The sequence below is a fragment of the Halichoerus grypus genome, chromosome 14 (assembly GCF_964656455.1).
Source record: "Halichoerus grypus chromosome 14, mHalGry1.hap1.1, whole genome shotgun sequence".
NCBI classification, from domain to species: Eukaryota; Metazoa; Chordata; class Mammalia; order Carnivora; family Phocidae; genus Halichoerus; species Halichoerus grypus.
In genome coordinates, this window is record NC_135725.1 from 39973509 (window position 1) to 39984576 (window position 11068).

Consider the following 11068-nt stretch of genomic DNA (forward strand, 5'->3'; position numbering starts at 1 on the left):
TTACCCTGAGATCATGACCCAAGCCAAAACCAAGAGTCAGACCCTCGACCGAGTCAGTGGGTGAGGAGCCCCAGTTGAAGGAAATTATTGAGAGCATTGTTCATTACAGGGTGTCCCCTTCAGGGTGAACCCTCAGGGAAAATTCCTTTCTGGTCTTGGCAGGAACATGTGTGCTTCATGGGAGTAGTCAATACGCTTTTGACTGACAAAAACTAGAAACTGGGTAACTGTCCAGGTTTTCCTTATTACATTGACTGATAGACACTTAAAGCCCAAGTGGTGGCCTACCCAAAGAAAGCAATTATACTACCAATACTTAATGGTAAATGTAAAGGATTCTGTTATGCTCTGAAAGTTTGTGTCCCCCCAAAATTCCTATGATGAAATCCTAACCCCCAAGGTGATGGCATTAGGAGGTGGGGGGTTGGGAAGTGATTATTAATTCTCATGAATGGGATTAGTGCCCCTAAAAAAGATGCCACGGGGGCCCCCTAACCATTCTACCTTGTGAGGTAATAGTGAGAAGATAACTGTCAATGAGGAATTGGGGCCCTTACCTCACCAGACCCCATGATCTTGGACTTCCCAGCCTCCAGGACTGTGAAAAATAAATGTTTGTTGTTTATAAGCCACTTAGTTTATGGTATTTTTTTCTTTTCTTTCTTTTTTTTTTTTTTAGGTAGGCTCCATCCAGCATGTAGCTAAAGGCAGAGCTCGAACTCATGACCCCAAGATCAAGACCTGAGCTGAGACTGAGTCAGATGCTTACCCATCTGAGCCACCCAGGTTATCTTTATTATAGTAGCCAGGACAGACTAAAAGAGACTCTGTGGTATTTATTTTTATATAAACCTTGGATGTTGGTTAAATATACATCCTATTCCTTGTTTTATTTTATATGTATATTTTTTCACCAATTTTAAAATATGGAGAGAGCATTTTTTTGTTTCTATTTTTTTTCTTTTCAGAAGTTAGATTTTACTACCTAAACTCATTACTCTGAAATATTTTTTCACTCAAGTATAATTCAGGTACATAGTTCAAAGTCAATACCTAAAAACTTAACATAAGCTTAGAGATTTCTAAATAATCTTTAACAGTCACTTCATATAGTCTTAATAAGATAGAGCATAAGTTAACTGATTAATATTATTAAAATATGTTATTTATGCCATTAAATCTGTCCATTTCGTCCTCTCTAATTTCTTCTAAATTTATCACATTATCATCTCTCCAGAGACTTGATATTCAAATATCTTTTCTCATTTTAACAGAATTGACTTTTAAATGTTTATCTTTTTAACTTACATGTGATTTATTTTGGCCTACAAATGATAAATGAAAAATGAGATGATTAAGTGGGAAATGTCCTGTGGAATTATGAAGCTAATGACAAGGAGGTCATTGGTGATCTTGACAAAAAACCCTTCAGTTGTGTGATGCAGCAGAAGCTAGGTGAGAGGCATCATAATGGTTTCTTGTAGCTCTTGGCATTTCTTTGGTGGTAAGGGTCTCTAAAGAGAAAGTGTGGTGAAACCGATCACATTGCCAAGCAATGCCCATAGTAGAAATCGATTATGACAATAAACCTGACATTTTTGGCCCCCACTGTTAAAAAGAGCTTATTTTACTAATAAAAAATGATTGTATTAATAGTAAAATGATTAATGTAATGAAGTTAATACAGTACAAATGCAGTTGAGGAAAAGAGAGATAAATGGAAAGAAAGAGCAGTGACATTAAATTAATAAAAATGTATGTGATACCACAGTCATTAGATTTGAATGGTAAAAGCTGGTGCTAGCTAAATATCCTATCAAAGTCAGAATTTATCTTCTACTTGTCATAATATCAAAAGCAGAGATCTGTATGGTTATCATATAAACAGAATAGTTCTATTGAAATAATCAACTGGAAAGAACCTGTGATCATTCAGGATAAGAGTTATCTGAGAAATAGTGGTAATTCTCTTTCCAGGATTCCCATGAAGTCTTGAGTCTCAGAATAAATTATTGCTTGTCAAACTGTATATGACTTATGTTGTCAAACACAGTAGGCCATCACAGTACATCCGTTGTTCTGTCTGACTTTTCCAAGGGCCTTTGAGTCCCAGAATTAAGAGAGAATAGTTATCCTGAATTCATTTTATTGTCACAGAATAGACTATGTAATGCTGAATTAATTTTTAAAAATGAAATATCCTAATCATCTTGTTATCTGTATTAAGAGTTTAAGTGGTTATTCCTAACAAACCTTGGATTGAACCAGAGGTCAAAATTGACCACAATTTTGAGTTATTTTTCCAAAAAAAAAAATCATTATTTACATTCTAATTTCTTGGAAGAATTCTAATGGTAATTCATTTCAGTCCCATGCTCAACCAAAAATGAGGTTGTAAATTCAAGTTTGAATGAGATTTATGAGTGGTTCAATTATGCTTGTAAATAAGCCTAGATCACTAAATTTTTAGGGGTTCTGATTAATGGATTTGTAGCAGTCTGTTCATATTGTCTAACTTTGATGACTTCTTTTATTTATTTTCTTTTCTTGACATGATTATTGGTTGTCCAGGTGTTTTGATGTTATTGCTAACTTTAGATTTATAGTCACAGCAGATGGTTGGGAAAAAAAAGGTAAATTCAACAATTCTAAAAATTTGATGTCTTACAGTGCTTTGTAAAACTATCAAACCAAAGTTACTTTATCAGTGTTTACCTTTGGTCACATATAATTTATCTAGAAGTAATCATACCATTATTAACAATTTTGGCTAGCATTTAAGACCATACAGAAGGTCAAGTTAACTTCTCTTTCAAGTCTGATCCCTCACCACTCTGGTGTGTGTAGATTGCCCTTGAGTTAACTGAATAACTCATTATGCTCTGACTTTGCTTCACAATTTCCTCTTTACACGGTCCTTTGTTCATTCAGCCAATATTCATTTATTAAGTACCAAGTATTGTGTTCCCTGCTGGAGCTGCAGCAAAGAGCAAGGTAATCAAAATTCTTGTTCAAATATTTTAGTGCACTTTCAAACAAGGAAGTAGCTAATTACAACAATGTGATATGCTTTTTCTCTCATCTAAGATGCTCTCCCCTTGCTCCATTTCAGCAGCAAAAATATTAAGCATTTCTCAGAATCAACCTCAAATGGAACTTATACAGAAAGCCTTGCCATAGAATACCTTTTGTTATTGCTAATTTGTAGAATCACTAAATTATTGTCGGAGGGCATTCCGTACCAGATATTGCATCCTCAACAGTACCATGACACTTTGAAACGGTGCGCTTTGAAAATGTTCAAATATTTGTGTGGCTCTTCTTTATTTTTTGTCTTTTTTAATCTTGTAATAGTGAGAGCTAGATTTCAGCAATCTCTGCCTTTAGAAATGTCCATATACTTGCATTTCAGTGCAATAGCCATTCGATTTTAGGGAGAAAAGCATATCTTCGAAACTTTAAGTCAAAGTTTAAAGCATGTTTGCAGGTAAATTAAAAAATTCACCTGTCTTGTAAAGTTTGTACTGGTTCAGAATATTTGTTAGTTTCACTTTTTTCTCCAAATCCCAACTGTGTATGTGGTATTTATGTTTTAATTCCACCTTTCTCTCCATTTACAGTATTTGTGCTGCTGCAGACTTCTTAGGGAATCTTTCTGAGCACAGACAGCAACGTAGGTTTTATCTTGGGATTCGTTGTCTTGTACAAGTATCTTGTGCCCCCACAGTGTGATACAGACTGCTGCTTAGAGAAATCCATGTCGCACCTTAATCCTGCTTTACCCACCTCCATGAGGAAGTTGAACATTCTGGTTCATGTCCTGATTAAGCACTTTAATTTTAAGGAATACTGATATTCCACTGATACTAAGTCTTGTCTCTACATGAAGGAGTACTAACCTGAGCACCTGCTCTTAGTGCTGGAGGATTACTTCACTTCATTTTCTTAACTAAGAGAATAACCTTGAATTATCTTGAGTAACCTCAATAACTCAGAAGTGGGCAACGTTATTCCTGGAGGCTTTTCCAAAGAATATGGAATCATCTAGTCTTGACTTTTATCTTTGAGCAACCCAAACAGAGAATTCTAGAATTTCCTTTATTTGAACTATGCTTCATCATTGGCCGCATTCAATAATACAAAAAGTCTTCAGAAAATTGCTTTATAACATGCTTTATGGATATCAATGAAAGATGACACTGTTGTCCTGCCTATGTTTTATGAGGACTCATGACAGCATTATCCCACTGGTCAGTAAATCTATGTGTCTTCTAAGCAACAATTTTTCTTTTATTGAATAGAGGTAATAAAGCCCAATAGTCAAGGGTGGATTCTTCTCAGTTAGAGAGCCTGGGTTCAAATCTTATATGCTGATGACTTTATTTCCTCCTTTGTGAAATGAATGGAAAAGTAATTCTTACATTGCACAATTACTGAAAATATGAAATGATATTAAACTATAAAAATCTTTTGATACAGAGTGGGTACTCCCTGTTAGCTATGATTCTTTAGAGGATGATATATTTTGAAAGTGATTCTGTTTTCTTTTCTACTTTCTGGCTTCTGGGAAAAGTAAAGCCAAAATGTGTTGCCTTTCTGACACTTTATGAAAGGATATAAAAAATTACATTCCTACATTTATCCTCACTGAATCTGTAATTCTCTAATTTAGTTCTATGTTGTATTGCATACAATTGCATGGAATTGTATGCTCCAAATATCTCTGGTGAAATCAGGGAGTTTAAAAATGTGTGTATTGGGGGGGGAAGGGAGCAAGATGGCGGAGGAGTAGGAGACCTAAATTTCGTCTGGTACCAGGAATTCAGCTGGATAGGGATCAAAACATTCTGAATACCTATGAACTCAACAAGAGATCGAAGAAAAGAATAGCAGCAACTCTCTGAACAGAAAAGCGACCACTTTCTGGAAGGTAGGACGTGCGGGGAAGTGAATCCAAGTCAGGAAGATAGACAGCAGGGGAGGAGGCCTCCATCGGCCGCTTCTGGCAAGTGATAGAGCCGTGGAGCACAAAATCGGAACTTTTAGAAGTCTGCTCCGCTGAGGGACATCGCTCCAGTGGCTGAGCAGGGGGTGGAACCCTCGTGGGACAGTGTGGTCTCAGGACCCTCGGGGTCACAGAAAGACTGGGGTTGCCTGAGTGCGGCAGAGCTCCCAGGTATCGGAGCAGGGAAGCCGGCTGCAGAGACGGAGCCGAGGAGTGGGCTTTCAGATCGGGGTTGCCATAGACCGTGATCCGCAGCACAGTCGGGCCCCTGCTCCTCCAGCAGGCACCCAACAAGCGGCAGATCCGGGGAGACTCCCCTTCCTCCCCCGGCAGGAGTGGCGCGGGAGCACACCGCAGGGATCTGCTGGGTTTGGAGACTCCCCACGGGGTCGGGTGCCAGAGATAGAAATGCTCGGTCACAGGCCGGGTGAGCATGGAGTGTGGCTGGAGACCGGGGAGACGGGAGTGACTGACTGCTTTTCTCTGGGGGCTCACTGAGGAGTGGAGCCCCGAGTTCTTGGCTTCTCCAGGGTGGAGATTGGGAGGCCGCCATTTTCACTCTCGTCCCCCAAAGTCGAATGGAAAGCTTGGAACAAAAGCTCCCGAGAGCAAACCCGAGCAGATTACTTAGCCCGGACCGGGCAAGGGCGGGGCAATTCCACCTCTGGCAAAGACATTTGGGAACCACGGCAACAGGCCCCTGCCCCAGAAGATCAGCAAGAACAGCCAGCCAAGACCAAGTTTACTGATCAATGAGAATGGCAGAACTCCAGCGCTAGGGGAATAATGCACATAGAATCCATGGCTTCTTTACCATGATTCTTTAGTCTTTCAAAATTAATTTTTTTTATTTTCTTTTTCTTCTTTTTTTTTTTGAATTTTTTTTTCCCTTTTTCACCCAACATCTTATCAATCCCCTTTTTTAAAAATTTTTTATTTTTCATTTTTAGAGTCATATTCTATCCCTTCATAGTAGTTAACCTTATTTTTGGTATATATATATAAGTTGTTCTCTCTTTAAAATTCTGGGATACAGTTTCTTCTAACAGACCAAAATATACCCTAAAACTCTAGTGTATGGCTTTGTTCTAGTTTCCTGCCTGAGCACATTCTCTCCCTTTATTTTTTTTCTAATTCCTCTTCTTTCTTTTTTCAACCAACTTCTTATCAATTCCTTTATAAAATCTTTTATAATTTTCATCTTTACAGTCATATTCCATCCCTTCATTGTATTTACCCTTATCTTTTTACATATATAAGCTTTTCTTTCTTTAAAATTTTGGGAGGCAGTTTCTTCTAACACACCAAAATATGCCCAAAATCTAGTGTGTGGCACTGATCTATTCACCAGCCTGATCATATTTGATCATATTCTTTATTTTTTTAATATTTTTCTTTTTTTTTTCCTTTTTCTTTCTTTCCTGTTCTTTTCCCCTGGGACAGGTCTCTTCTGATTTGTTTAGTGTATATTTTTCTGGGATTGTTGTTACCCTGTTAGCATTTAGTTCTCTCATTCATCTATTCTCCTCTGTACAAAATGACAAGACAGAGAAAATCACCTCAACAAAAAGACAAGATGCAGTACCGACTGCCAGGGACCTAATCAATATGGACATTAGTAAGATGTCAGAACTAGAGTTCAGAATGACAATTATAAAGATACTAGCTGGGCTTGAAAAAAGCATGGAAGATGATAGAGAAACCCTTTCTGGAGAAATAAAAGAACTAAAATCTAACCAAGTCAAAATCAAAAAGGCTATTAATGAGGTGCAATAAAAAATGGAGGCTCTAACTGCTAGGATAAATGAGGCAGAAGAGAGAACTGGTGATATAAAAAGACCAAGTGATGGAAAATAAAGAAGCTGAGAAAAAGAGAGATAAACAACTACTGGATCATGAGGGCAGAATTCGAGAGATAAGTGATACCATAAGATGAAACAACATTAGAATAATTGGGATCCCAGAAGAAAAAGAAAGAGAGAGGGGCAGAAGGTATATTGGAGCAAATTATAGCAGAGAACTTCCCTAATTTGGGGAAGGAAACAGGCATCAAAATCCAGGAGGCACAGAGAACCCCCTCAAAATCACTAAAAATAGGTCAACACCCTGACATCTAATAGTAAAACTTACGAGTCTCAGAGACAAAGAGAAAATCCTGAAAGCAGCTCGGGAGAAGAGATATGTAACCTACAATGGTAGAAACATTAGATTGGCAACAGACCTATGCACAGAGACCTGGTAGACCAGAAAGGACTGGCATGATATATTCACAGCACTAAATGAGAAAAATATGCAGCCAAAAATACTATATCCAGCTAGGCTGTCACTGAAAATAGGAGAGATATAAAGTTTCCAGGACATACAAAACTAAAGGAACTTGGAAACACAAAACCAGCCCTACAAGAAATCTTGAAAGGGGTCCTATAAGCAAAGAGAGAGCCTAAAAGCAACATAGACCAGAAAGGAACACAGACAATACACAGTAATAGTCACCTTACAGGCAATACAATGGCACTAAATTCATATCTTTCAATAGTTACCATGATTGTAAATGGGCTAAAAGCTCCAATCAAAAGACACAGGCTATCAGATTGGATAAAAAAAACAAGACCCATCAATATGCTGTCTGTAGGTGACTCATTTAAGATGCGAAGACACCTCCAGATTGAAAGTGAGGGGGTGGAAAACCATTTACCATGCTAATGGACACCAAAAGAAAGCTGGGGTGGCAATCCTTATATCAGGCAAATTAGATTTTAAACCAAACAATATAATAAGAGATGAGGAAAGACACTATATCATACTTAAAGGGTCTATCCAACATCCTTTCTTGATTAAAACTCTTCAATGTGTAGGGATAGAGGGTACATACCTCAATATCATAAAAGCCATCTATGAAAAACCCACAGTGAATATCATTGTCAATGGGAAAAAACAGAGATCTTTCCCCCTAAGGTCAGGAATATGGCAGTGATGTCCACTATCACCACTGTTATTCAACATAGTATTAGAAGTCCTAGCCACAGCAGTCAGACAACAAAGAGAAATAAAAGGCATCCAAATTGGCAAAGAAGAAGTCAAACTCTCACTCTTTGCAGATGATATGATACTTTATGTGGAAAATCCCAAAGACTCCACCCCAAAACTCCTAGACCTCATACAGGAATTCTGTAAAGTGGCAGGATATAAAATCAATGCACAGAAATCAGTGGCATCCCTATACACCAACAACAAGACAAAAGAAAGAGAACTTAAGGAGTAAATCCCATTTACAATTGCACCCAAACCATAAGATACCTAGGAATAAATCTAACCAAAGAGGTAAAGACTCTGTACTCAGAAAACTATAAAATACTCATGAAAGAAATTGAGGAAGACACAAAGAAATGGAAAAAATATTCCATGGTCATGGATTGGAAGAACAAATATTGTGAAGATGTCAGGGCTACCTAGAGCAATCTACACATTTAATGCAATCCCCATCAAAATACCATCCACTTTTTTCAAAGAAATGGAACAAATAATCCTAAAATTTGTATGGAATGAGAAAAGACCCCAAATAGCCAGAGGAATGTTGAAAAAGAAAAGCAAAGCCACTGACATCACAATTCCGGACTTCCAGCTCTATTACAAAGCTGTCATCATCAAGACAGTATGGTACTGGCACCAAAACAGACACATAGATCAATGGAACAGAATAGAGAGCCCAGAAATGAACCCTCAACTCTATGGTCAACAAATCTTTGACAAACAGGAAAGGATTTCCAATGGAAAAAAGACAGTCTCTTCAACAAATGGTGTTGGGAAAATTGGACAACCACATGCAGAAGAATGAAACTGGACCATTTCCTTACACCACACACAACAATAGACTCCAAATGATTGAAAGACCTAAATGTGAGACAGGAGTCCATCAACATCCTAAAGGAGAACACAGCAGCAACCTCTTCGACCTCAGCCACAGCAACTTCTTCCTAGAAACATCACCAAAGGCAAGGGAAGCAAGGGCAAAAATGAACTATTGGGACTTCATCAAGATAAAAACTTTTGCACATCAAAAGAAACAGTCAACAAAACCAAAAGACAACTGACAGAATGGGAGAAGATATTTGCAAATGACTTATCAGATAAAGGGCTAGTATCCAAAATCTATAAAGAACTTCTCAAACTCAACACCCAAAGAACAAATGATCCAATCAAGAAATGGGCAGAAGACATCAACAGACATTTTTCCAAAGAAGACATCCAAATGGCCAACAGACACATGAAAAAGTGTTCAACATCACTCAGCATCAGGGAAATCCACATCAAAACCTCAATGAGATACCACATCACACCAGTCAGAATAGCTAAAATTAACAAGTCAGGAAACAACAGATGTTGGTGGGGATGCAGAGAAAGGGGAACCCTCTTACACTGTTGGTGGGAATGCAAGCTGGTGCAGCCACTCAGGAAACTCTATGGAGGTTCCTCAAAAAGTTGAAAATAGAGCTGCGCTATGACCCAGCAATTGCACTACTGGGTATTTACCCCAAAGATACAAATGTAGTGATCCAAAGGGGTATGTGCACCCCGATGTTTATAGCAGCAATGTCCACAATAGCCAAACTGTGGAAAGAGCAAGATGCCCACCGACAGATGAATGGATAAAGAAGAGGTGGTATATATATACAATGGAATATTATGCAGCCATCAAAAGGAATGACATCTTGCCATTTGCAACGACGTGGATGGAACTGGAGGGTATTATGCTGAGCGAAATAAGTCAATCAGAGAAAGACATGTATCATATGATCTCACTGATATGAGGAATTCTTAATCTCAGGAAACAAACTGAGGGCTGCTGGAGTGGTGGGGGATTGGGAGGGATGAGGTGGCTGGGTGATAGACGTTGGGGAGGGTATGTGCTATGGTGAGCACTGTGAATTGTGCAAGACTGTTGAATCACAGACCTGTACCTCTGAAACAAATAATACATTATATGTTAAAAAAAAGAAGATAGTAGGAAGGGTAAAATGAAGGGGGGGAAGTCTAAGGGGGAGAGGAACCATGAGAGACTATGGACTCTGAAAAACAAACTGAGGGTTCTAGAGGGGAGGGGGTGGGGGGATGTGTTAGCCTGGTGGTGTGTATTAAAGAGGGCATGTATTGAATGGAGCACTGGGTGTCACACCCAAACAATGAATCATGGAACATTACATCAAAAACTAATGATGTAATGTATGGTGATTAATGTTACATAATAAAATAAAATAAATATAAATAAAAGGGGTTATCAGAATTCTGTCATGGCATTCCCCTTCTCCCTGGTAGTTTCCATGTACTGCCACACACTGTAGACATTTAGGTATATAATTTAATGTTCTCTTCAGCTAAAATACCCAAGTGGGGAACAGGAGAACTTCTCAAGTCTACACCAATTCCTAGCAAATGGAGAACCAAGCTTGATAAATCACTTCACATTTTTCTTGTAATTTTTTCTATATGTAAATACTTTTTAATTTGAGCAAATTGCTAGGCCATTTCATACTGGTTTATGACAAAGATATGGAAACAAACTGAGTACTTAATAATTTCTTTTTTTTAATCTTTTATTTTATTTTTCTCCAAGTTTTTATTTAAGTTTCAGTGAGTTAACATACATTATAATATTAGTTTCAGGTATAGAATTTAATGATTCATCACTTACATACAATACCTGGTGTTCATCACAAAAAATGCCCTCCTTAATACCTGGGGCCTACTTAACCCATCCCCCCCCCCCCGCTCATCTCCCCTCCAGTAACCCTCAGTTTATTCTCTATAGTAATTTCTAGAGTAGAAATCTTGAGGCATGCTTGCTCAATATATATTATGAGAGAAAGGGAAACAAATACCTCCTTACTGTTGATATATAAGGAAAGGCATTTTAGAATTCATCATAATTTAAACTCTGATCATCAATATAAAATAACTAGTAAGTAAAAACTTTTAAAAGTTGGTATCTCATATGTAGAAAAACATAGCTCATTGAAAATGCAGACCTTTAGAATATCGGTGCTGTGATACTTCACAACTTGTTCA